This window comes from Salvelinus sp. IW2-2015, linkage group LG11 (genome assembly GCF_002910315.2).
Source record: "Salvelinus sp. IW2-2015 linkage group LG11, ASM291031v2, whole genome shotgun sequence".
In the NCBI taxonomy this organism is placed as follows: Eukaryota; Metazoa; Chordata; class Actinopteri; order Salmoniformes; family Salmonidae; genus Salvelinus; species Salvelinus sp. IW2-2015.
This window is the reverse complement of record NC_036851.1, coordinates 35222342-35250237: the sequence shown is the minus strand read 5'-3', so window position 1 is coordinate 35250237 and position 27896 is coordinate 35222342. Positions and strand designations below refer to the sequence as shown.

At 41.4% G+C, this 27896-nt stretch overlaps 1 protein-coding gene across 1 annotated transcript in view; it reads right to left on the bottom strand.

Annotated features, from left to right (window-relative positions):
• The window catches only part of LOC111970281 (CUGBP Elav-like family member 4), a 142038-nt gene that overhangs the window by 102533 nt on the left and 11609 nt on the right, over positions 1 to 27896 (bottom strand). The window lies entirely within an intron of this gene.

Below are 27896 nucleotides of genomic sequence, written 5' to 3'. Positions count from 1 at the left end.
GTCAGATTTTCAAAAAAGCTTTACGGCAAAAGCACAATATTCAATAAATCTGAGTACAGCGTTCAGCCACCAAAGCAAGCCATACAGTTACCCGCCAAATTGTGGAGTCAACAAAGTCAGAAATAGCATTATAATCTTCACTTACCTTTGCTGATCTTCGTCGGAATGCACTCCCAGGACTCCCTCTTCCTCAAATGTTTGTTTGTTCGATTACGTCCATATTTATGTCAAATACCTCCGTTTTATTCGCAGTGTTTAGTTCACTATTCAAAGGCACAATCGCCAGTGCAAAATCTAGACGAAAAGTCAAGAGTTCCATTACATTGTTAGAAACATGTCAAACGATGTTTACAATCACTCCTTACGGTCTTTTTAAATAAATCTTCAATATAATTCCAACTGGACAATAGCGTATTCATTACCGAAGAAAAAGTAGGAACGGGCGCAGCCGCGCTGACCAGCAGTAAACAATTCATTGGCCTCAGCCTAGCTCACTTGTTGAAACAGCTCTTATTCGACCACCTTCCACAATAGAAGCCTCAAACAACTTCAAAGACTGTTGACATCTGCTGGAAGTCTGGGATGTGCAATCTGGCCCCATAGACACAGCATATTGAGCTAGGCTATCACTCCAAATGAAACTACAAACCTCAATTTCTCCTTCCTGGTTGGATTTGTCTCAGGTTTTCGCTTGCCATAATAGCAGTTCTGTTATACTTCACAGACATTATTTTAAACAGTTTTGCAACTTTAGAGTGTTTTATATCCAATATTATATTGCATATCATGCTCTTGGGCCTGAGGTAACAAAGCAGTTTACTCTGGGCACCTTATTCATCCAAGCACTCAATACTGCCGCCTTTCAAAGAAGTTATTCAATTTAGAATAAGGCTGTAACATAACAAAATGTGGAAAAAGTCCAGGGGTCTGAATACTTTCTGAAGCCCTGGTACATATAGGTAGGGATAAAGTGACTGGTGGCAAAAGCGATAGCTAATAAACATTAGGCGAGCAGGTATGTGATGAGTCAAAAGAGTTAGTCCAAAAAGGGTTCAATGCAGATAGTCCAGATAGCTATTGGCTAAACATTTACTAAACTTTTAGCAGTCTTATACTTTGAGAGTACAAGCTGTTCATGGTCCTGTTGGTTCATACTCTGTGATCGGTAACAGCATGCCGTGTGGTAGCAGAGAGAACGTCTATGACTTGGGTGGCTGGAGTTTTTTTTTGTCAACGACTCCTGCGGGTATATTCACGGTCTTTTCACTGCTCTACTGTCCCAGCCTGTATCCCCACGTCTCAATCTGACCACCATCATCTTCTGGTTTCAAAAACTCTAAGGCTACCTGCAAAAATGATAACGCCCTGTTCGTGAAAGGCTGGTTATGCGCAACATATTAACTTCATCATCCAAGACCCTCTAGATTCATCCCCTCCATTTTGCATACCGCCCCAACAGATCCATAGATGACGCAATTGCACTCCACACTCCCCAGCCACCTAGATAAGAGGAATACCTTTGTGAGAACGCTGTCATTGACTACAGCTCAGCGTTCAACACCATTTTCCCTCCAAGCTCGTCACCAAGCTTAGGACCCTGGGACTGATCACCTCTCTTTGTAACTGGATCCTGGATTTGCTGACACAACGGTGGTAGGCCTGATCACCGGCAACGATGAGACAGCCTATAGGGAGGAGGTCAGTGACCTGGCAGTGTGGTCCAGGACAACAAACCTCTCCCTCAGCATCCAGTAAGACCCCGGAGCTGATCATGGACTACAGGGAATATGGGGGGCGAGCACGCCGCATCCACATCAACTGGGCTGTAGGGGAGTGGGTCGAGAGCTTCAAATTCCTCGGTGTCCAAATCACTGAGGACTTAAAACGGTCCACACACAAGCACATAGTCAACCTACTCAGGAGGTTGAAAAGATTTGGCATTGGCCATCAAATCCTCAAAAGGCTATTACACCATTGAGAGCATCTTACTGGCTGCTGCACTGCTTAGTGTGGCAACTGCACCTCCCTCAATCGCATGGTGCTACAGAGGGTGGTGCGGACAGCCAAGAAGCGTCACTACAGTCCCTGGTTTGAATCCAGGCTGTATCACATCAGCCGTGATTGGGAGTCCCATTGGGCGGCGCACAATTGACGCAGCGTCGCCCGGGTTTGGCCGGGGTAGGCTGTCATTGTAAATAAGAATTTATTCTTTAACTGAATTGCCTTGTTAAATAAAGTTTCAATTAAAACAATATTTATATATACAGGCAGTGTGAAAGGAAGGCCAGAAAAAAATGTAAGACTCAATGCCACCCAAGCCATAGGACTTGTTCTCTCTAGCTTCCGCAAGGCAAAGCGCGTACCAGAGCAACAAGTCTGACACCAACAGACTCCTGAACCGGCTTCTGATCCCCAAGCACATAAGACTGGCCAAAGTAGCAAACGAAAAATGGCTAAGCGAGTATCTGCATTGACCATTTATTTGTATTAACTCACAAAGCACTACACACTCACCTCACCCCTCGACCCTCACCCTCACCCTCACTGCACACGCATCAGCACACGCACACGGGCACACGCACACGCCACACGCAACACGGCTCACGCACATCACACACACACACACACACACACACACACACACAGCACACACACACCCACACTTAATGTTGGCTGCACACACACACGCTAACTCACAGGAAAAGATTCTGTTGCCATTTTTCCAGACAAAAGAGAGAGTGTCACAAAAAAGCAGAAATAGAGATAAAATTTATCACTAACCTTTGAAGATCTTCATCAGATGACACTCCAAGGACTTTCATGTTACACAATAAATATAAGTATGTCTTTTCGATTAAGTTCATATTTATATCCAAAAACCTCAGTTTACTTGGCGCCATGTTCAGAAAATGCCTCCAAAAATCCGGAGAAATTGCAGAGAGCCACATCAAATAACATAAATCTCATCATAACTTTGATGAAAGATACATGTTTTACATAGAATTAAAAGATACACTTGTTCTTAATGCAACCGGCTGTGTCAGATTTCAAAAAGCTTTACGGCAAAAGCACAATATCAATCAATCTGAAACAGCGTTCAGCCACCAAAGCCAAGCCATACAGTTACCGCCAAATTGTGCAGTCAACAAAATCAAAAAGCATTATAAATCTTCACTTACCTTTGCTGAATCCTTTCTTGGAATGCACTCCCAGGCTCCCACTTCCTCAAAATGTTTGTTGTTCGGGTATTCCATATTTATGTCCAAATTGCTATTTTTGTTAGCGTGTTTGGTAAACAAAATCCAACGTCAGGAAGCGCCGTTCACTAAAAGCAGAAAAATGTCCAAAAGTTCCGTAACAGTCAGTAGAAACATGTCAAACGATGTATTGAATCAATCTTTTTAGAATGTTTTTAACATAAATCTTGAATAACGTTCCAACCGGGAGAATTACGTGAGTATTTCTGTTATTTGATGTGGCTCTCTGCAATTTCTCCGGATGTTTTGGAGGCATTTCTGAACATGGCGCCAATGTAAACTGAGGTTTTTGGATATAAATATGAACTTTATCGAACAAAACATACATGTATTGTGTAACATTGAGTCCTGGGAGTGTCATCTGATGAAGATCGTCAAAGGTTAGTGAATCATTTTATCTCTATTTCTGCTTTTTGTGACACCTCTCTTTGGTTGGAAAATGGCTGAATGCTTTCTGTGACTAGGCGCTGTCCTAACATAATGATATGTTGTGCTTTAGCCGTAAAGCTTTTTTGAAATCGGACACTGTGGTTGGATTAATGAGAAGGGCATCTTAAAAATGGTGTAAAATACTTGTATGTTTGAGGCATTTTAATTATGAGATTTCTGTTGTTTGAATTTCGCGCCCTGCAATTTCACTGGCTGTTGGCGAGGTGGGACGCAAGCATCCCGAACGATCCCAGAGAGGTTAAATAGTTTCCCCCCCCATCAATCTACACACAATACCCCACAATGACAGAGCGAAAAGAGGTTTTTAGACATTTTTGCTAATTTGTTCAAAACAAAAAAACAGAAATTGCACATTAAGTATTCAGATTCTTTACCCAGTACTTTGTTGAAGCACCTTTGGTAGCGATTACAGCCTCAAGTCTTCTTGGGTATGACGCTACTGTTACGTCCGTCGTTGAATGAATGAGACCTAAGCGCAGCGTGGAAAGTGTTCATGATATTTAATACTGAAAACACCGGCAAAACAACAAAAGAATGAACGAACATAACGTCCTGCAGGCTACCTAGAAACTGTGCAAAAACAAGATCCCACAAACTAGGGTGGAAAACAGGCTGCCTAAGTATGATTCCCAATCAGACAACAACAGACAGCTGCCTCTGATTGGGAACCATACCCGGCCAACAAAGAAATAGAAAACTAGAATGCCCACCCAAATCACACCCTGACCTAACCAAAGAGAGAAATAAAAAGGCTCTCTAAGGTCAGGGCGTGACAGCTACAAGCTTGGCACACCTGTATTTGGGGAGTTTCTCCTATTCATCTCTGCAGAYCCTCTCAAGCTCTTTCATGTTGGATAGGGAGCATCGCTGCACTGCTGTTTTCAGGTCTCTCCAGAAATGTTTGATCGGGTTCAAGTCCGGACGCTGGCTGGGCCACTCAAGGACATTCAGAGACCTGTCCCGAAGCTACTCCTGCATTGTCTTGGCTGTGTGCTTAGGGTCGTTGTCCTGTTGGAAGGTGAACCTTCGCCCCAGTCTGAGGTTCTGAGCACTCTGGAATACGTTTTCATCAAGGATCTCTCTGTACTTTGCTCTGTTCATCTTTCCCTCGATCCTGACTAGTCTCCCAGTCCCTGCCGCTGAAAAACATCCCACAGCATGATGCTGCCACGACGATGCTTCACCATAGGGATGGTATTGGTGAATTGATGTGCGGTGCCTGGTTTCCTCCAGACGTGACGCTTGGCATTCAGGCCAAATAGTTCAATCTTGGTTTCATCAGACCAGAGAATCTGGTTTATCATTGGCCGGAGACTACTTTAGGTGCCTTTTGGCAAACTCCAAGCGAGCTGTCATGTGCCTTTTACCGAGGAGTGGCTTCCGTTTGGCCACTCTACCATAAAGGCCTGAATGGTGGAGTGCTGCAGAGATGGTTGTCCTTCTGGAAGGGTCTCCCATCTTCACAGGGGAACACTGGAGCTTTGTCCGAGCGACCATTGGGTTCTTGGTCACCTCCCGGACCAAGGCCCTTCTCCCCCGATTGCTCAGTTTGGCCGGGTGTCCAGCTCTAGGAAGGGTCTTGATGGTTCCACGCTTCTTCCATTTAAGAATGATGGAGGCCACTGTGTTCTTGGGAACCTTCAATGCTGCAACTCCAATCAAGTTGTAGAAACATCTCAAGGATGATCAATGGAAACAGGATACACCTGAGCTCAATTTCGAGAAAAGATATGTTTTAGAATAAGGCTGTAATGTAACAAAATGTGGAAAAAAGTGAAGGGGTCTGAATACTTTCCAAATGAACTGTATTTACCTCAATTACCTGGTACCTCGTGTATATAGCCATTTTGTCGTTACTCATTATGTATTTATTCCTTTTGTTATTATTTTTCTATAATTTCTTTTTTTTTTCTCTCTGCATTTTTGGGAAGGGCCCATAAGTAAGCATTTCACTGTTAGACTACACCTGTTGTTAACGAAACACGTGACTATTAACATTTGATTTGATGATTCTATTTGATTTCTGTGCATGCTCTGAGAATGCGTCCAGGAATACCGTCCAGCCCCTCGGCCTTGTGCGTGTTGACCTGATTAAAAACCTTATTCAAGTCGTGCTCGGAGAGCAAGATCACCAAGGCCTTCCCGGTGTTGGCAGGGGCCCTCATGCACTGCTCAGTGTTATTTTTTTGTTGTCAAAGTGCATAAAATGCATTGAGTTCGTCTGGTAGAGAGACACTGTTGCGCAGATCCAAGCTGGGTCTTTCTTAGTAATCCGTAATGGACTGTAGCCCCTGCCACATGCTGCGGGCATCGGAGCATGTGTAATAGGATTCCACCTTGTTTGTATACTGTCCTTTTGCTTGTTTGATGGCTCTGCGGAGGTCTTAGTGGGACTTCTTGTACTTGTTTGTGTCCTCAGCTGTAGCCTTGGGGTTGGCTGCGATAGCCCTGTGTGCTGTAGCCCTGTCCTTTAGTTTAGTGCCAATCTCGGTATTAATCCAGGGCTTTTGATTGGGGAAGCGGCAAACCTTCACTCTAGGGACAATGTCGGTGATGCATTTCCTAATGAAGCCGGTGACGGAGGTGGTTAGCTCGTCGATGCTATCRCCGGAGTCCCGGAACATATTCCAATCAGCGCTAACAAAGCAGCACAGCCTCCGATTCGGAGGACCATTTCTCTACGGAGCGCATCATGGGTACTTCCTGTTTGAGCTTTTGCTTGTAGACATGAAGCAGGAGTATAGACTCATGATCGGATTTGCAGAAGGGGACGAGGGAGGGCCTTCTATGCTTGCTTAAGGATAGAGTAACAACGTTCTTAATTCGCCCTAGTGCCAAAAGAGACATGGTGTTGGGCATAAAGTGTCTTAATGACGTGAAATTAAAATCCCCAACAACCAGATTAGCAACCTCCCGGTGCATGATTTCCTGCTTGTTGATAGCCTAATACAGTTTGTTAAGTGCCACCTTGCTGTTTTTTTTTGTCCTGAGGTAGAATATATCTTCTTTGGGATAGGGGGTGCTATTTTCACTTTTGGGGAAAATCGTATCCAATTTAAACGGCCTCGTACTCAATTCTTGCTCGTACAATATGCATATTATTATTACTATTGGATAGAAAACACTCTCTAGTTTCTAAAACCGTTTGAATTATTTCTCTAAGTGAAACAGAACTCTTTTTACAGCCCATTTCCTATCCGGAAGTGAGATTTCCAAAAGCGAGGTCTCTCTTCCAGAAGCTTGTCAAAAAGGGCATGTCACTTATGACTGTAGAAACACGTCATACACCTTCCCCTGGGTGTCATGCGGAGTGAGAGCAGAAATGACTTGATTACCTCGTTCTGGGATTGAATACAACCTCTTGGAGTGAGAGGTCCGCCATTATTTTTTTTTGGAAGGCGCGAAGTTGGACCTGGAATCGCCTCCTGGAAAACCGTCGTTATAGGTGAATATGATCTCCGGCTTCGATTTTATTTGATACATGTCACAATATCATCCTAAATATGTTTTTTCAATATAGTTTAATTATATTATTGAAATTTTCGGGACTTTAGACGTGATGCTTTGGAGGAATTTGTTCAAGAAGGAGAGGTTAGCGCCGCACGGCCAGTGTGCTTGCATTCAAGAGGGAAATAGTTCGTTCTGGATCCAAACAAAGACGGTTCTGAAGGAAGGCCTCCCTTGTACAACATTCTGATGGAAGATCAACAAAGATAAGGACCCAATTTGGGATGCGATTTCATATATCTGTCGAACTGTGCTATCGCTACCGTTTGTCTTGAATAGATGCTGCTGTGTGTTAGCTATTGTAGTAAGCTAATATAACGATATATTGTGTTTTCGCTGTAAAACACTTCAAAAATCGGAAATATTGGCTGTATTCACAAGATCTTTGTCTTTCATTAGCTATCCACCATATATTTTTCTGAAATGTTTTATGATGAGTAATTAGGTAGTTGACGTTGGTGTCTGTATTTACTCTGGCTACTCCCGTGCGATTTCTGACTGTAGCTATGATGGTAGCTATGATGGTAGCAGTAATGTAAAACTGATTTATAGCTCAAATATGCACATTTTTCGAACAAAACATAGATTTATTGTGTAACATGTTATAGGACTGTCATCTGAGGTAGTTTTTTCTAGGTTATTTAGGTTAGTTCTAGGTTAGTTAGGTTGGCTTTGTGCATGCTACCTGCATGCTACCGGTGCTGTGAAAAATGTCTGTCCTCTTTTGTATTTGGTGGTGAGCTAACATAAATATACGTGGTGTTTTTGCTGTAATACATTAAAAAAATCGGACATGTTGGCTGGATTCACAAGATGTTTATCTTTCAAATGCTGTATTGGACTTGTTAATGTGTGAAAGTTAAATATAAAAATAAATATAAAAAAATTGAATTTCCCGCTCTGCCTTTTCAGTGGAATGTGGGAGGAGTTCCGCTAGCGGAACCCCTGTCCTAGACAGGATATACAGCAGTCACGATAACAGCTGAAAACTCTCTTGGGAGGTAGAAGGGTCGGCGTTTGACCATCAGGTTTTCCAAGGCGGCTGACCAATGGGTCAAGACTTCCACTCTGCTAGAGTCAGCACACCATTTGCTGTTGATGAAGAGGCATATCCCTCCCCCTCTCGATTTTCCTGAATCCAATGTCCTCTGCTCGGTGAATGGGGGAATCCATCGAGTTGAATAGGCAAGGTGGTATCTTGTCCGCACATGACATACTGGTAGTAGTAATTGATAGGCAGTCATATTTTGTTGCCTTGCATTGTTTTACAACACCTCAAATTCAAATCAACAACAGTGCAGAGAAGGGAAGGACAGATATGTTGAATTAGAGAGAAAAGAAGAGAGAGAGTGAGAGAGAGGTAGAGATAAGGGCATTTAAAGGAACAGGAGAAAGCAGGGGTAGAAAAGGGAGAAGAAAGCGATGAAGAGAAAGAGGCTAAGCGGAAGAGGGAGTATAGATGAAGAGGGGGATGAGAGAGAGGTAGATAAAGGTAGAGAGAGAGAGGGAGCGAAGATAAGATCACCTAGCTTCTGTGAACACCATTCCCCTGTGTCCTACACTCGCCTCTTATCTCAACCACTGCAGAAACCCTAAAGGGGAACACACCCACCGAGAGAGAAAGAAAGAAAAAGAGAAAGACAAGGGAGTAAAATGGAAACAGGGATTGAAAGACACAAGGTCTAAAAAGTACAAAAAACAGGTTGGAAAGACACCACTACTCTTCCAATTACGTGCATTGTCATCATCTTACCAGTGATTGTTTGAGAAACAGCTGTCGTGATAATAMTGTTTACTGCCAAGTGGCCAAACTCTCTTCTCTTTTGTTACAAGAGATTCTGTTTTCATGATGTCAAACTGAAGATTTACTGGCATCAATTAAGCTGGTCCCTATTTCATAGAGTCTACTTTTACCCAGTCATAATTATGATTTAAAAGATGTGAGATCATGAGACTTGCTATTATCATTCATGCTTTTGTCATTTATGGCTCCATCTACTAAAAAGTGTTACCATTAGTTCTCATTCCAATGTTTTCGTCCTAATGATCTTTTGTCCATTTATTCTAGAATCACGAAACGGGAAATAAAAAGTTGTACCTGTTTTCCACCTTATGTTTCTCAATGCTCTTTAAACTATTAGACCATTTCAGATCGAGCCTTAAGAGTCAATTGCATGAAATGACTCTATACACCCTTGCACATAAGGAACTCTGAAAGAAAATCATTGCTTTGAAACTTTATTCAGCCAGTCAATAGAAATCTCCAGATCTCTCATCACTGTTTTGTTAGTGTCAAGGGGTGCGTAACTGGTGGCATGGAAGTCAAACGCAGGAGAGCAGAACTTGGTAAATACCCAGAGCCGTTTAATGTACATAACTACCGGCATACAAAAATAACAAAACACATGGGCAACAAAACCCATATCGCACCAGTAACATAAAGCACACGTACTGACAATAAACAATTCCCGACAAGGACATGGGGGAAACAGAGGGAACATATACAACATGTAATAAGGGAATTAAAACCAGGTGAGTGCGACAGCCAGACAAAACAAATGGAACATGAATAATAGATCGATGACGGCTAGAAGACTGGCGACGTCGACCGCCGAACACCGCCCGAACAAGGAGAGAAACCGACTTCGGTAGAAGTCGTGACAGTTAGCATCTATCTGGACCTGAAAGGCACGACCAAGGACAAACTTTTCTCCATACACAAAATACGTCTTCACTTCAGTTTATAGATTGATTTTATGACATAAAAACCTGACTAGATTACTATTATGTGAGGCCTCACTTCTCTGTGTGTTGTACTACTAAAGCCTTTGTAACACCAATATTTATATCAAAATACTTCATTGCAAATGAATGAATGGACCATGTTATTCTATAATGCATGCAATAGCAACACAGTCACTTGTTGGAAGGCTAACAAACCAACCAAATAATTTCTTGACATGTATCCCTTTAAGGCAGATCAGTAATCCCATGGCTCAGTGTGTACAAGGGCTGTGTCCATATATTATTCAACATCTTGCTATAGTCCCCTTTCTTTCAAGACCACTGGCAGGTGAATGGACTTGATAGGTTTCCTTATAACACTTTCAGATCTTTGCGTTGAGGAAACAAGATAAGGAAAGGGGGTTATCTTATACTATAAAATATGTATTTGGCTGCAGTAAACCCTTGATGAAATAAAAATGCTATATGAGCTCGGAGCAGAGTACGCAAAAAGAAAATCTTCAATTACTTTGCAGAGAAAACGTCCGTTTTTTTTGTTCAGTAAAATAAGCCTTAATAATTCAGCAGCTGTTTCAGAGACTAATGAATGCTAAAAGTGACGGCATGCATTCATAATGGGGTGAAATACCCCAGACCCCCTTTACTATACCAATCCTCCAGTGCTTACACAAGGTACAAAATGAACCTTGAGAGAGAGGGGGGGGACGGGACATTTTGATCCCAGTTTGGATCTTGGTCAGGTCAAACCCTATAAAAGGCATAGACTAACAAAAAGTAACATTGAAACAGCATGTCACTGCATGTGGATAGTGGAGGTCAGTGAGTGCACCACATCTCTCCCTGCATGCTGCTCCATGCAAACTCCAAGCATGCATCCAAAATGGCACCCTATGCCATAGGCCGATATCGGCACTGGTCAAAAGTAGTGAACTATTTGGGAATAGAATGCCATTTGGGGTGCAGCCTAAGCTCTAGTTAATCGATTGGCAAAGGATGAAAAAGGGCTGGCTCTAATGTGTTGCATGTGAAGGATTTACTGGAGAGCAGAGCCACTGAATCAATGGAGTAGAAAATGCATCATTAGGACAGTGTTGTTGCCGTCGTCCCCTCTCTACGCACTCCTGAGAGGGATGGGGACCACACACACACACACACACACACACACACACACACACACACACACACACACACCTGTCTCTTATACACATCTAGATGTGTATAAGAGACAGCACACACACACACACACACACACACACACACACACACACACACCCCTCTGCTTGCACCACAATCTTACTTAGAACAGTCTGTCAAGGTTTATATTTATTAGTAATAGAGCTATAGTATAGAGACACAGTACAGTGCATTCAGAAGTATTCAGAGTCCTTGACTTTTTCCACACTTTGTTACGTTACAGCTTTATTCTGAAATTGATATTCTGAATGTTTTTCCTCAATCTACACACAATACCCCATAATGACAAAGAGAAAACAGGTTTATAGAAATTTCTGCAAATGTATTAAAAATAAAAAAGTTAAAGCAGAAACAGACACAAACCAGCATATACTGTATACATACACACATGCATACAGGCACACTTTGAGTTCTCAATGTCACTAGTCAGTAGTTTATATTATTCTCTCATTCATACCTATTCCCCACTGTCATTGTTTCGTAAATACGTGTGTGATTATTTTAAATAGTGGAGTCTACTAATTCTAAAACAGTAAATTACCTTCACAAAGACATAGGCTAAGTTAACTACACATTATTTTATTAATGTTCATTAATAATGAAGTTAATCCATTTAACCTTGTCCCTTCATTGGCCCCTTGTTTACTACGTTTGCAGGTTGTTGCTCCCCAGGCAATTGGACTTGTGCTTTGTGCAGATAAATATTTTAGTAATATTTCAACCTAATTTTGTAGCGTAATCCTTTCCATCTCACAGTTCTTTCACATTAACAATCGAGAAGAAAACAAACAAAACAAAAAATAATTTGTCAAAAACAGGAGCAGGGGTCTGAGTCTGACACACAGGGGTTGGTCTGCCCTCCCATTACAACACTTACAACCCTAAACACAACCATTAATATTCCTCTCCTCTCCTTCCTGCTTTCCTGCCCTATTATTTCGCCTCGGCAGAGAGACGGCACGTCTTGTCCTATCCCGTCCTCCACAGGGGAGACGAGACGAGAGGACATTCCAAACAGGGGCGACTTGGGGAGGTCTCGGGGGGGTGGAGAGGGAACATGGATCATTACACTTCCTGTTGCGTCCCGGGAAGAAAATGACGCTACTCCTGGGCCAATTGATTCTGGAGAGTTAATTTGCTTTATTAGTGAAGACGTTGGACCCGCGAGGGGATCCCGTCCTACACCCGGAGGCCCCCCTTACTCCTCCACTCCCCCCTCCCTCCCTCCCTCCACCACTCCAATCCAATTCCTGCGAAAAAGAAACCCTGCGTAATTGTTTTCCCTCCATCTTCCGTGTCATTGTCAGATGGGTCCTGTGGGATTATTAGCAACCCCAGGTCCCTCAATAATTCATCCTAAACTATTTATACACAGATGGAGAGTCCTCTAATGTCTCCCTCAGTGATCTTATCTGACGTTCAGACGGAGAGCGAGGGGGAGGGAGAGAAAGACAGAAAAACAAGCGATACAGTGAGGTGAGAGATTGAAAGAGTGAGAGAAAGGGAGACAAGGGGGCAGACTGAGAAAGAAAGGGATGGGGAGTGGCAGTGAGACAGCAGCACAGAGGAGTGTGTGTGTGTGTGATTCTTTCCAGAGAGAGAGCGAGAGACAGAGAGAGAAAAGCTTTTTTTTTTTGGAAGAGGCACAATGACCCTGTTTCATGGTGTTTCAGCTTCAAGGTGAAGCCGCTCTTTCTCCCCCGCTTTGCCAAAGTGAACAAAAGCACCATCCGGGGAATAGCAGCCTCCCCCACACAATCCTTCATTAATGGCTTTTAATTAATCTGGCCCCTTTTTTTCCTCCATTTAACACAATTAAGATGTTTGCAAGGCGGACATGGAGCACCAATCATTAAAGGAAGGGCACATGAAAGACACAGGGATTTTCATATTTTACATATACACCATGCAAACACACAACAGTTAGTTATCCCTCCTCTGTATTATGTCAATGAATAAGATCAACAAACACAGCACTGAGTCATTCCACCATTCCTTCATAAACACATAATCATACGATATCATCCAACATTAGCATATTAGCATTTGCACATTAAGCAGCTTTTATCATTCTAAATACAAAGCGGGTGGTTTGAGAAAAAGGCTTTCTAACTTGTTTTTTAACTGCCTAGCTGTGAGTTTTAACTAGGCTTTGTGGAAATRTTTTTTTTTCAGGGGGAACAAATAKTTACTTTGGAGGTAACAACAATTATTTAAAGATCCCTAAAAATATTTGAATTCAGATACCAGGAAGTGAATACTTTTCAAAACTATTAGAATACAGATCTGAGAAAGCAACTAATTAAARAACGATTTTTTGTTATACAGATTTCAGGAAGTGACTACTTTTCTGAGACTATTGTTTGCCTTCAACAAGTGGCAGGGCTGTATCTGGAACTACTTGTTGAAAATAGAAATAGAATGAAAACAGCACAAACAACTTACTATACTATTCCAATCTATCTAGTTTAATTCCAAAATGCTATATACACACATTTTTCATATTAGAGTTTTTTCATCTGAAATGATTGCTTATGGACACCATGTGTGTGTGTAAAATATTACTGTTGTCAGATTTTATTCATTGATTTTTAAAGTCTATTAAAATGGGTGTTGTTGCAAAATGATATGTATCCATTGTTTAGCTCAAGTTTAAGTTTTGTGTCCTGTATATTTTACTGTGATATGTGGTTGTCTCACCAAGCTATCTTACTATAAGGGCACTAACTGTCTCTCTGGATAAGAGATTCTGCTAAATTACTCAAATGTCAAATGTAAATGTTTTACATACAGATCTCATATTACTGCACTGATTCATTTTAGATTAAAAAAATTAAATATTAATGTCACAAATGTATCATCATTTTTTGGGGGGCTATTTGTCACATTTGACTGTGTAAAACCAAGCAGAACTACCTATTTCTCTGAGAGTGAGGTGGATATACAGAACCAGTCAAAAGTTTGGACACCTACTCAATCCAGGATTTCTCTTTATTTTTACTATTTTCTTCATTGTAGAATAATAGTGAAGACATCACAACTATGAACTAACACATATGGAATCATGTAGTAACCAAAAAAAGTGTTAAACAAATCAAAATCTATTTATATTTAAAATTCTTCAAAGTAGTCACCGTTTGCCCTGACAGCTTTCAAATATTATTTGTTTTTCTGAGACCTGTATTTGAATATCAAAGAAAATAGTTGCCTTTTAGTTGAATCTATATAAACTATATTTTACTATCTCAAGGATTTGAAAAGTTGGAATTTACAAATAAACTACAAAATACAAAAATGTTCTGCCCAAGTCTGTTAGCCAAAGATACCTGGGTTATCCTCCCGCCCTGCCTCGGTGGAGAGACATTCTGTTGTCGTCTGACTAATGAGGCCGCTGGCACAGGCAGTCGATTTTCACTCCTTTTATCGGCTCTTGAGCTGCAGATAATTATAAATATTTAGCCATTTGGCAGATGCTTTTACCCAGCTCACTTAGAAGGCTGCAACTCCCTCTTGGACAAATTGGGACATTGAAATGCAGATTGGAATCAGAGTTTTTACATTTCGCATTGGAAGAAAATGTGGGTGGAAGAATGGAACTCTGTAAAATTGATTGGTTAGATGATCATAACAATGGCTAGTAGGTGTCTGATCCTTGCTGTACCATAGAACATTAACGTACATGTACAGCATGACATGCCCATAGATCACATTTAATGTAATGGTATTGTGCAACGTAATATTACATCTTGAAACTTATTTCACTTTGATGTAAATGGAGGTCCATTTTGCCATTTTTATCCTAAGCATCGCCAGCAGGTCTCAGTCAGACCAGTACTCAGTGGGAACTGGCAACCTCTGTCCAGAATTAGTAGGACTATGCCCTGTCCGGAGGGACCATTGTGTCCTAACTTCTTGTGAATAGGGGGGCGCTGTTTTCACTTTGGAAAAAATCGCGCCCAAATTAAATGGCCTCGTACTCTGTTCTAGATCACACAATATGCATATTATTATTACTATTGGATAGAAAACACTCTGAAATTTCTAAAACTGTTTGAATTATATCTGTGAGTAAAACAGAACTCATTTGGCAGCAAACTTCCATACAGGAAGTGAAAATTCTGAAAATGAGGCTCTGTGTCAGGGCCTGCCTATTCAACTGGCTTTTATTTATGGATCTGTATGCACTTCATACGCCTTCCACTAGATGTCAACAGGCAGTGGAAGGTTGAATGGGGTGTCTAGCTTGATGTGAGGCCGAATAAGAGCTTTTGGAGTGACAGGTCTGCTCTTTTGTCTTCTGAAAAGCGTTCGGTATACACTACGAATTGCTCCGGCTCTCATTTTATTGGATACATATGAGAAGAACATCATAAAGATGGATTTTCAACCGAGTTTATTCGACGTTTATTGGGAATTTGGGCATTTTTCGTTCCATGCGCCAAGAGATGATGGACACGTGCGCTCCACAATGCTAGCCAAAGTTGCTAATTCGACAGAAGAAATGGACATTCTAAAACCAAACAASRATTTATTCTGGACCTAGGACTCCTTGCACAACATTCTGATGGAAGATCARCAAAAGTARGAGAATATTTATGATGTTATTTCGTATTTCTGTGKAATATGTTGGCTCCAACACSRCGGAGAATAGGTGAGYGCTGTCTCACAATAATGCATACTGTATGTTGTAGTAAAGTTATTTTAAAAAATCTAACACAGCGGTTGCATTAAGAACCAGTGTATCTTTCATTTGCCATACAACAAGTATTTTTATGTAAAGTTTATGATGAGTTCTTTGATTAGATTAGGTGACTGTCCAAAATATCTCCGGAGATTTTGGTGAATTGTTGCTACGTATTCACAATGTATAACCACGATTTGCAGCTCTAAATATGCACATTTTCGAACAAAACATAAATGTATTGTATAACATGACGTTATAAGACTGTCATCTGATGAAGTTGTCCAAAGGTTAGTGATTAATTTTATCTCTATTGCTGGTTTTTGCGAAAGCTATGTTGGCGGGTGAATAAATGTTTTTGTGTGTTTGGCTATTGTGGTAAGCTAATATAATTCTATATTGTGTTTTCGCTGTAAAACACTTAAAAAATCGGAAATATTGGCTGGATTCACAAGATGTTTATCTTTGATTTGCTGTACACCATGTATTTTTCATAAATGTTTTATGATGAGTATTTATGTATTTCACGTTGCTCTCTGTAATTATTCTGGCTGCTTTGGTGCTATTTGTGATGGTGGCTGCAATGTAAAACTACGATTTATACCTCAAATATGCACATTTTCGAACAAAACATAAATGTATTGTATAACATGATGTTATAAGACTGTCATCTGATGAAGTTGTTCAAGGTTAGTGATTATTTTATCTCTATTTCTGGGTTTTGTGAAAGCTACCTATGCGGTGGAAACATGGTGAAAACATGCCGTTGTGTGTTTGGCTATTGTGGTTAGCTAATATAAATACAATTGTGTTTTCGCTGTAAAACATTTTAAAAATCAGATATGATGGCTGGATTCACAAGATGTTTATCTTTCATTTGCTGTATTGGACTTGTGATTTCATGAAATTAATTATATGATATCCCTGTCGCGTTAGGCTAGGCTATGCTAGTCAGCTTTTTGATGAGGATGCCCCGGATCCGGGATCACTGAAAGGTTTTAATGTAAATTATTTCTTAGTCTAGAAACCTACAAGTGGTGCTAGGGAAGAATCTCAGAAGCCATGAAATAATTTGCTGAAGGGTTTCTTTCCAAATCATTCCTGGGCTGACTTGTTCGTTGAGTTATGTGCTGAATGGCTAGGCAGAGAGCCAGCTGAGCCCACAGGCCGCTGAGCCAAGTATTCTACTGTATTAGACGCACACACACGCACACACACACACGCACACACCACACACACACACACACACACACACACACACACACACACACACACACACACACACACACACACACACACACACACACACACACACACACACACACACACACACACACACACACACACACCACACACACACACAAAGCCATATTCTTTACCACACAGATCTATACTAAGGCAGAGGCCACAAATCGTAATATTGATATATCATGTGACATTTGTGGTATTGATGTGTTAATTCATGTACACATATCATGTATATATTTTGAACTACAGCATACATTATCTTCAAAATAAACATTCCACCACGTAAATAATTGTTTACTCATTGCATAGCTTTCGCCAACTAAAACCCACATTTCTAAAAAGGCAGTATATATTTAAGCGTCAGGAAATGAATGGAGGCGGACGGCAGTATGCTAACCTTCATGCCGTTCCTTTAACCTTACCTTAACATCAATGGAACTATACCTAACCTTAACCTCGCCCTTGTTCCTCAACCTAACCTTAAACCTAATAACCCCTAATATATTTTGACCCTTGTGCCTAAACGTATTTTTTCTTATGTGGGTCAAATATCCACTTATCTAGGAGATAACCAACTGAAAGCAGTTCACATGAAGTGTAGCAGAGAAAAACAGCAGGTACTATTATAGGCACAACAACAACATTAACACGTTGTAAAAAATGGCTGCTTACATCGGTGAGCGCTTGCTTATTCACCCCTGGGGGCGGCTTCAAGCAGCGAGGCTGAATTCTGCTCCCATTGCAGGAAGGTCATTGTCCTTCCAGGGCAGTGATTGCCACAGATTAGTGCTTAAATCTTGCAAAACGCAACCTATAAATTACAGCAAAGGACAGAGGGGTCAGAGCCTGCCGTGGAACGGGGCCAGGAGCCATCTACTTGCAGGGAGGGGGACATGTGTCTTTGGGAGTCCTTCACTCTCTCTCTGCCTCTCTCTCTGTTTCTCGCGTTCTCTCTCTCTGCCTCTATCACTCTGCTTCACTCTCTTTACCTCTCTCTGAATGCACTCTTCATTTCTTTCAGTCTCCACCCTGCCCCTTCCAAAAGCACATCTGAAGTTAGTATTCCATCCATCATACATTTGATTGAGACTTGACCTTAGTAGTACCAACTCTTACCCTTACCCCCAAACTGCCTCCGAACCCTCGAAAACTTCCCCACTTATTCACCGTCCTCCATTTTCTGAATCAAACTTTGCCTTGAATAATTAAGGAGATCATTCCAAAAGCCTTCCCGACCTCCATTTTACATGTCAACTTGGTACATTTTTTATTGGGTGCATGAAATAGAAATGAAATGAGATGGAGAGGAAGTCTAGTTGAAGCAAAGACTCCCCCAGTCTCGGTTAGGGGTCTAACAAGTTAATTCCCAGAGGGATAAATGCATATCTTACCTCACATAATGACACAAGCTTTGCCTCTTAAGTCTTTGGCTTCCGCTCCATAGGATCAACAGCAGAGAGGTAGCTAGTTCCAGGATCAACAGTCTTTGGCTTCTGCTCCATAGGATCAACAATAGATAACTACATTGCAGCTAGTTATAGAATCAACCGCAGGTACCCTGTAGCTAGTTCTAGGATAGTAGCTAGTTCTAGGATCAACAGCAGGAACCCTGTATCTCGTTTTTGGATCAACAGCAGGTACCCGGTAGCCAGTTCTAGGATCAACAGCAGGTACACTGTAACTAGCTCTTGGATCAACAGCAGGTACACTGTAGCAAGTTCTAGGATCAACAGCGAAGAGGTACACTGTTGCTAGTTCTAGGATCAACAGCAGAGATGTACACTGTCACTAGTTCTAGGATCAACAAGAGATCAACACTCTCTCTAGTTCTAGGATCAGAAACCAATGGGTACACTAGCTAGGCCTATGTTCCTTGTTCCAATGTTGATCTTAACTAGATATTTTGTGTCTACTAAAAGCTTTTATCTATTTTGATTTATACTTGTGTACCTGTTTCTTGTCACACATGCTTATAAGATCTTTATTTTGCTCATTATTCATGATATTGAACGAATGTATGCTAATTTAACGGATGCTTTGATTTACTTTCGCTTGATTTATCTTCTGTTGTTTCCCTAATATTGCTTCTATTGGATATGCTGTAATGCATCCCACAGGTTTCATTGAAAACATCTCGACGTGTATCCTGATTTTTATTTTTTATTTCATCCATTTCATGTTCCCACATTGATGTTTAAAGTTCCAAGATACAGTATATGCTATTACAAAAAAAGTATGTATGATCCAAAAGACACACACCTACATGTATATTAAATGGTGAACAATCATGATATTGTGCTTAATGCCATCATATCATGTCTTTGTCTGATTCGAGTACACATTTCAGGCTTTGATCCCATTCAGCCACCTAAACCTCAAGACAGCACGGAGAGGCAAACACACCACACACACATCAGTGCTGGCCACACCACACACCCACAGCACACCACACACAGCACACACACACACATCACACGACGACACACAGCACACGACACACACAACACACACAGCAGCAGCACACAGCACCTGACACAGACACCACACAACACGCACACACCCACAGCACACGCGCTCTGCGCTGCACAATCTTACTTAGAACAGTCTGTCCAAGGTTTTAGTATATTTGGTTTAATGAGCTATAGTAGTATGAGACTACAGGGTAGCAGTGCATCTTCAGAAGTATTACAGGAGTCTTGCGACTTTTATCCACTGTTGGTTAGGTTAGCAAGGCTTTATTCTGAAGATTGATATTCTGAATGTTTTTTCCTCATTGCTTACAGCACATACGCCATAATGGACAAAGGCGAAAACAGGTTTATAGACATGTGTCTGCAAAATGTATTTAGAAAATAAAAACAGAAATACTTTATTTACATACAGTTGAAGTCGGAAGTTTACATACACCTTAGCCAAATACATTTAAACTCAGTTTTTCACAATTCCTGACATTTAATCCTAGTAAAATTCCCTGTCTTAGGTCAGTTTAGGAATAACACTTTACTTTAAGAATGTGAAATGTCAGAATAATAGTAGAGAATGACTTCTTTCAGCTTTTATTTCTTTCATCACATTCCCGTGGGTCAGACGTTATACACCTGCAATTAGTATTTGGTAGCATTGCCTTTAATTGTTTAACTTGAGTCAAACAGTTTGGGTAGCCTTCCACAAGCTTCCCACATAAGTTGGGTGAATTTTGGCCCATTCCTCCTGACAGAGCTGGTGTAACTGAGTAGGTTTGTAGGCCTCCTTGCTCGCACATGCTTTTTCAGTTCTGCCACAAATTTTAGAAAGGATTGAGGTCAGGGCTTTGTGATGGCAACTCAATACCTTGACTTTGTTGTCCTTAAGCCATTTTACCACAACTTTGGAAGTATGCTTGCAGTCATTGTCCTTTGTAAGACCCATTTGCGAACAAGCTTTAACTTCCTGACTGATGTCTTGCTTCATATATCCACATAATTTTCTTTCTCATAATGCGATCTATTTTGTGAAGTGCACCAGTGCCTCCTGCAGCAAAGAACCCCACAACATGATGCTGCACCCCGTTCTTCACGGTTGGGATGGTGTTCTTCGGCTTGCAAGCCTCCCCCTTTTTCCTCCAAACATTATGATGGTCATTATGGCCAAACAGTTCTATTTTTGTTTCATCAGACAAGAGTACATTTCTCCAAAAAGTAAATCTTTGTCCCATGTGCAGATGCAAACGCGTAGTCTGGCTTTTTCATGCCGGTTTTGGAGTAGTGGCTTCTTCTTGCTGAGCGGCCTTTCAGGTTATGTCGATATAGGACTCGTTTTACTGTGGATATAGATCATTTTGTACCCGTTTCCTCCAGCATCTTCACAGGGTCCTTTGCTGTTGTTCTGAGATTGATTTGTGCTTTTCGCACCAAAGTACCTTCATCTCTAGGAGACAGAACGCGTCTCCTTCCTGAGCGATATGATGTCTCCGTGGTCCCATGGTGTTTATACTTGCTTACTATTGTTTGTACAGGTGAACGTGGTACTTCAGGCATTTGGAAATTGCTCCCAAGGATGAACCAGACTTGTGGAGGTCTACCATTTTTTTTCTGAGGTCTTGGCTGATTTCTTTTGATTTTCCCATGATGTCAAGAAAAGAGGCACTGAGTTTGAAGGTAGGCCTTGAAATACATCCACAGGTACACCTCCAATTGACTCAAATGATATCAATTGTTGGCCTATCAGAAGCTTCTAAAGCCATTGTCACGATCGTCGTAAAGTGAAAGAGAGGAGGACCAAGGCGCAGCGTGATAGCAATACATCTTTACTTTAATAAAGACGAAAAAACGAAGAACACTATACAAACAAAATCAAAACAATAAACCGATGAACGTGAAGCTATACAAACTAAGTGCTAACATGCAACATAGACATAGACAATCACCCACAAACTACCTAATGACTATGGTTGCCTAAATATGGCTCCCAATCAGAGACAACGATAGACAGCTGTCTCTAATTGAGAACCAATCTAGGCAACCATAGACATACATACACCTAGACTAAACACTGCCCCATAAACATACAAAAAACCCTAGACAATACAAAACACATACTTCCCCCATGTCACACCCTGACCTAACTAAAATAATAAAGAAAACAAAGGTAACTAAGGCCAGGGCGTGACAGCCATTATATAATTTTCTGGAATTTTCCAAGCTGTTTAAAGGCACAGTCAACTTAGCATATGTAAACTTCTGACCCACTGGAATTGTGATACACTGAATTATAAGTGAAATAATCTGTCTGTAAACAATTGTTGGAAAAGTTACTTGTGTCATGCACAAAGTAGATGTCCTAACCAACTTGCCAAAACTACAGTTTGTTAACAAGAAACGTGTGGAGTGGTTGAAAAATGAGTTTTAATGACTCCAACCTAAGTGTATGTAAACTTCCGACTTCAACTGTAAGTATTCTGACCCTTTGCTATGAGACTTGGAATTGAGCTCAAGTGCATCCTGTTTCCATTGATCATCATTGAGATGTTTCTACAACTTGATTGGAGTTCACATGTGGTAAATTCAATTGATTGGACATGATTTGGAAAGGCACACACCTGTACATATAAGGTCCCAGAGTTGACAGTGCATGTCAGAGCAAAAACCAAGCCATGAGGTTGAAGGAATTGTCCGTAAAGCTCAGAGACAGGATTGTGTTGAGGCATAGGTCGAGGCATAGAGGAAGGGTACCAAAAACGGTCTGCAGCATTGAAGGTCCCCAACAACACAGCGTCCTCCATCATTCTTAAATGGAAGAAGTTTGGAACCACCAACACTCTTCCTAGAGCTGGACGCCTGACCAAACTGAGAAATCGGGGGAGAAGGGCCTTGGTCAGGGAGGTGACCAAGAACACAAAGCTCCAGAGTTCATCTGTGGAGATGGGAGAAACTTCCAGAAGGACAACCATCTCTGCAGCACTCCACCAATCAGGCCTTTATGGTAGAGTGGCCACATAGAAGCCACTCCTCAGTAAAAGGCACATGACAGCCCGCTTGGAGTTTGCCAAAAGGCACCTAAAGACTCTCAGACCATGAGAAACAACTCTTTGGTTTGAATGCCAAGTGTCACGTCTGGAGGAAACTTGGCACAATCCCTATGGTGAAGCATTGTGGTGACAGCATTATGCTGTGGGGTTGTTTGATGAAAACCTGCTCCAGAGCGCTCAAGACCTCAGACTAGGTTGTGGCAGCATATTTTCATTTTTTACTTGTAATACATTTGTGAAAATTTTTAAAGACCTGTTTTTGCTTTGTCATTATGGGGTATTGTTTGAAGATCGATGAGGAAAAAACAACAATTGAATCCATTTTAGAATAAGGCTGTAACATAACAAAATGTGGAAAAGTAAAGGGGTCTGAATACTTTCCGAATGCACCGTATACAAACAGCTGACCTATAGACAAAGGAACTTGTATCTTACTCTATAATTATATAGCATGTGTTCTCTATGACGTAACAGTGTACATATTGCCAAAGCTTATAATTACACCTACACGGTTCAGATATGTGCTATAGCAATGAATGTCATGTCAGAGAGATTGCCTGCACTATAACTTAACAAACAGTAGAGAGGGTTGTAGTAAATCACCATCATTATGGTACAAAGTATGCAGCACAACAATACGGATATAAATCTAATTCAGTAGACCTTTTGAGTCCTGGGTTGAATTCGCTGCTGTTCCCAGCCTGACCTATATGTTCCATTGATCTCTAAGAAGTCAAACTTCTAAATGTCAGTGGACGTGTGCATCAGACCTACAGTGGAATATAACCGAGTCAGAATGTTTCAAGGCTTTAGCCTTACTAAACCTTTAACTGGTCCTGTTGGAGAGAGAAAGTTGGGGATGGGGAAGAATTGTGGTTGTTCCATTGGCTCAGTTGGTTTGATTTCTGCATGGGCACGCACACACACAAACCCATGCACACACACACACACACACACACACAACACACATCAACACACAACACACCACACAACAACACCCACACACACACACACACACACACACAACCACACACACACACACAACACACACACACACACACACACAACCACACACACACCACCACACACACAACCACCATACTGTTCAGATGAAGCGATAGCGATAGCAGGAGTATGTGAGAACTAGCATTTTCAGAGGAAGATATCTCTGTCAAATCAAAAAAGAGGGGTAATAAACTGTGTGAACAACAGAAGGTTTCCACATTTTGAAAGCATTGTCATTCTCCTCACTCTGGAACAGAGGTATATTGAAACGGCAGGGAAACAAGCAGAAGGATCGAACAGACCCCAACTCAGCCTCTTGAAACATTTAACATGGACCAAATAACACTTACAGTTGAAGTCGAGAAGTTTACATACACTTAGGTTGGAGTCATTAAAACTCGTTTTTCAACCACTCCACAAATGTCTAAATAACAAACTATAGTTTTGGGAAGTCAGTTAGGACATCTACTTTGTGCATGAACAAGTAATTTTCCCAACAATTGTTTACAGACAGATTATTTCACTTATAATTCAGTGTATCACAATTCCAGTGGGTCAGAAGTTTACATACGCTAAGTTGACTGTGCCTTTAAACAGCTTGGAAATTCCAGAAAAGGATGTCATGGCTTTAGAAGCTTCTGATAGGTAATTTTACATAATTGAGTCAATTGGAGGTGTACCTGTGGATGTTTTCAAGTCTACCTTCAAACTCAGTGCCTCTTTTCTTGACATATAGGGAAAATCAAAAGAAATCAGCCAAGACCTGCAAAATTTTTTTTTTAGACCTCCACAAGTCTGGTTCATCCTTGGAGCAATTTCCAAATGCCTGAAGGTACCACGTTCACTGCTGTACAAACAATAGTACGCAAGAATAAACACCATGTGACCACGCAGCCGTCATACCGCTCAGGAAGGAGACGCGTTCTGTCTCCTAGAATGAAGGTACTTTGGTGCGAAAAGCACAAATCAATCTCAGAACAACAGGAAAGGACCTTGTGAAGATGCTTGAGGAAACGGGTACAAATGATCTATATCACAGTAAAACGAGTCCTATATCGACATATAACCTGAAAGGCTGCTCAGCAAGGAAGAGCCACTGCTCCAAAACCGCTAAAAAAAGCCAGACTCAGTTTGCAACTGCACATGGGGGACAAAGATTGTACTTTTGGAGAAATGTCTGGTTTCATCTGGTCTGATGAAACAAAATAGAACTGTTTGGCCATAATGACCATCGTTTTTGTTTGGAGGAAAAAGGGGGAGGCTTGCAAGCCGAAAGAACACCATCCCAACCATGAAGAACGGGGTGGCAGCATCATGTTGTGGGGGTGCTTTGCTGCAGGAGGGACTGGTCACTTCGCAAAATAGATGGCATCACGAGGAAAGAGATTAGGGGATATATTGAAGCAACATCTCAAGACATCAGTCAGGAAGTAAAGCTTGGTTGCAAATGGGTCTTCCAAATGCACAATGACTCCAAGCATACTTCCAAAGTTGTGCAAAATGGCTTAACTTCTTCAGGCTATGGTCCTTTTTTTTTTCAATATCCGCCTGACTGACGTGCCCAAAGTATACTGCCTGTTACTCAGGCCCAGAAGCCAGGATATGCTATATAATTGGTAGTATTGGATAAAAAAACTTTTAAGTTTGTAGAAATGTTAAATAATATATGAGACTATAACACAATAGATATGGTATTATAAATTTTTTATTTGAGAGTCCATGCTCTTACAATGGAAGTATAGGGCATCATCAAATCCAGCTCCCCAGATTGCAATTCTTATGGCTTCCACTAGATGTCAACAGTGTTTTGTTCAAGGTTTCAGGCTTGTTTCTTCCAAAACGAGGAATAATTATGATTTTTAGTACTGGGACTCAGTGTTGGAAATCAGTCTGTGCGCGCCCGACGAAGAGGACGCGCACCTGCTAATATCGCTTTCCTATTGAACATACTTCTTTCTGCATGAAATATTACAGTTTAATTACATTTAGGGTACCTGAGGATTAAACAGAAGTGTATTTTGACTTGCTTTAACAAAGTTTAGCGGTAGCTTTTTGGATTCCTTTCTCTACATGTTGAACGAGTGGATTACTCAAAACGATGGCGCCAACTAAACAGACTTTTTGGGATATAAAGAAGGATTTTATCTAACAAAAACGACCATGCATGTTGTAGCTGGGACCCTTTGTATTGCAAATCAGAGGAACATTTTCAAAAAGTAAATGAATATTTAAATCGCTATTTGTGATTTTATGAAGCCTGTGCCGGTGAAAAAATATGTTGATGTGGGGCACCGTTCTCAATCAATCGCAAGGCATGCTTTCGCTGTAAAGCCTATTGTAAATCAGACAGTGCAGTTAGATGAACAAGAATTTAAGCTTTTAACTGATATAAGACACTTGTATGTACCTAAATGTTTAATATCCATAATTTTTATGATTATTTATTTGAATTGTGCGCCCTCCAATTTCACTGGAAGTTGTCGACAGGTGTCCTGCTGGCGGGACGCCTAGCCCTAAGACGTTTTAAGGACAACAAAGTCAAGGTATTGGAGTGGCAATCACAACGCCCTGACCTCAATCCCATAGAACATTTGTGGGCAGAACTGAAAAAGCGTGTGCGAGCAAGGAGTCCTACAAACCTGCCTCAGTTACACCAGCTCTGTCAGGAGGAATGGGCCAAAATTCACCCAACTTATTGTGGGAAGCTCTTGGAAGGCTACCCAAAATATTTGAACCGAGTTAAACAATTTAAAGGCAATGGTACCAAATACTAATTGAGTGTATGTAAACTTCTGACCCACTGGGAATGTGATGAAAGAAATAAAAGCTTGGGGAGATATAACTACAATAGATGACTGGTGAAAGATTTATAAAATATTTTACTTGAGAGTCCAGGGCTCTTACCATGGAAGAAGTAGGCACCGGGCAATATCAAGAATGTGGCACAGCTGCACGAGATCTAGCGAATTCTTATGGATTCCTGACTAGACATTGGTTCAAACGAGAACTACCAAGTGGTGTGGCTCTCAAAGGTTTCAAGGCTTGTTATCGTTCGAAAAAGCACGAAGACTAACGCAATATGATTTTTAAGTACTGGGGACTCGGTCCAGTGTTCGGAATCAGGTCTGGCCGCCCGGAAGTCGAAGAGGACGCGCACCTGCCTACATTGACCTGCGCCTTATGGTCACGTAAGTGAACATCTTCTTTTCTTCTGGCATAAAATAGTGACATTTAATTACAATTTCGGGTACCATGAGGAATTAAACAGACAGAAGATGTATTTTGACTGCTCTTAACAAAGTTTAAGCGGGAGCAGGTTTTTGGATTCCCTCGGCTTTCCTCCCACGTAGGGCGAAGGAGGTTTCACGCAAGCATCCGGAATGGGTCACTGGGGCCAGAAGAGCGGTGAGTCCACAAAAAGAAACAAACGAAGCGACGGCCGAAAGCTATAACAGTGAGGCCACTTTGTTTGATGGAGAGTCATAAGTAAGGATTAGTTAGAGTTTCTACTAGGCGACAAACCAGACATGGGGGCACGATGCGATCTCTGAGTCAGCTAGGGACCGGGGTCTGGCCACTGACGGCTGACAAGAGCAGAGGAGGATCTGCGAGGAGTCTCTTAGTACTCTGCAGGCAAATCACAAGCGAAAGCAGCCAACAGGTCCTGTCCAAGAGAAGGTAATTGAATATTCCACAATCCGCGCAAGCCTCATTATGGAGGGAGTGTGATTATTGATCAAGCGCTGTGCCTAGAGCGGGATGAATAAATATGTTGATGTGGGGCACCGCATCTCAATTCAATCGCAAGGCATGCTTTCGGCTCGTAAACGCCGTACTTGTTCACAACACGACAGTGACAGTTGAGCATACGACAAGAATTCTAAGCTTTTAAGCCAGTGATCATGAGATAAAGCTTTGAAGACACTTGTATGTACCTAAATGTTTAATATCCATAATTTTTATGATTATTTATTTGAATTGTGCGCCCTCCAATTTCACTGGAAGTTGTCGACAGGTGTCCTGCTGCGGGGACGCTACCCTAAGACGTTTTAAGGACAACAAAGTCAAGGTATTGGAGTGGCAATCACAACGCCCTGACCTCAATCCATAGAACTTTGTGGGCAGAACTGAAAAAGCGTGTGCGAGCAAAGTCCTACAAACCTGCCTCAGTTACACCAGCTCTGTCAGGAGGAATGGGCCAAAAATTCACCCAACTTATTGTGGGAAGCTCTTGGAAGGCTACCCAAATATTGAACCGAGTTAACAATTTAAAGGCACAGGTACCGGAACGGGGAATACTAAA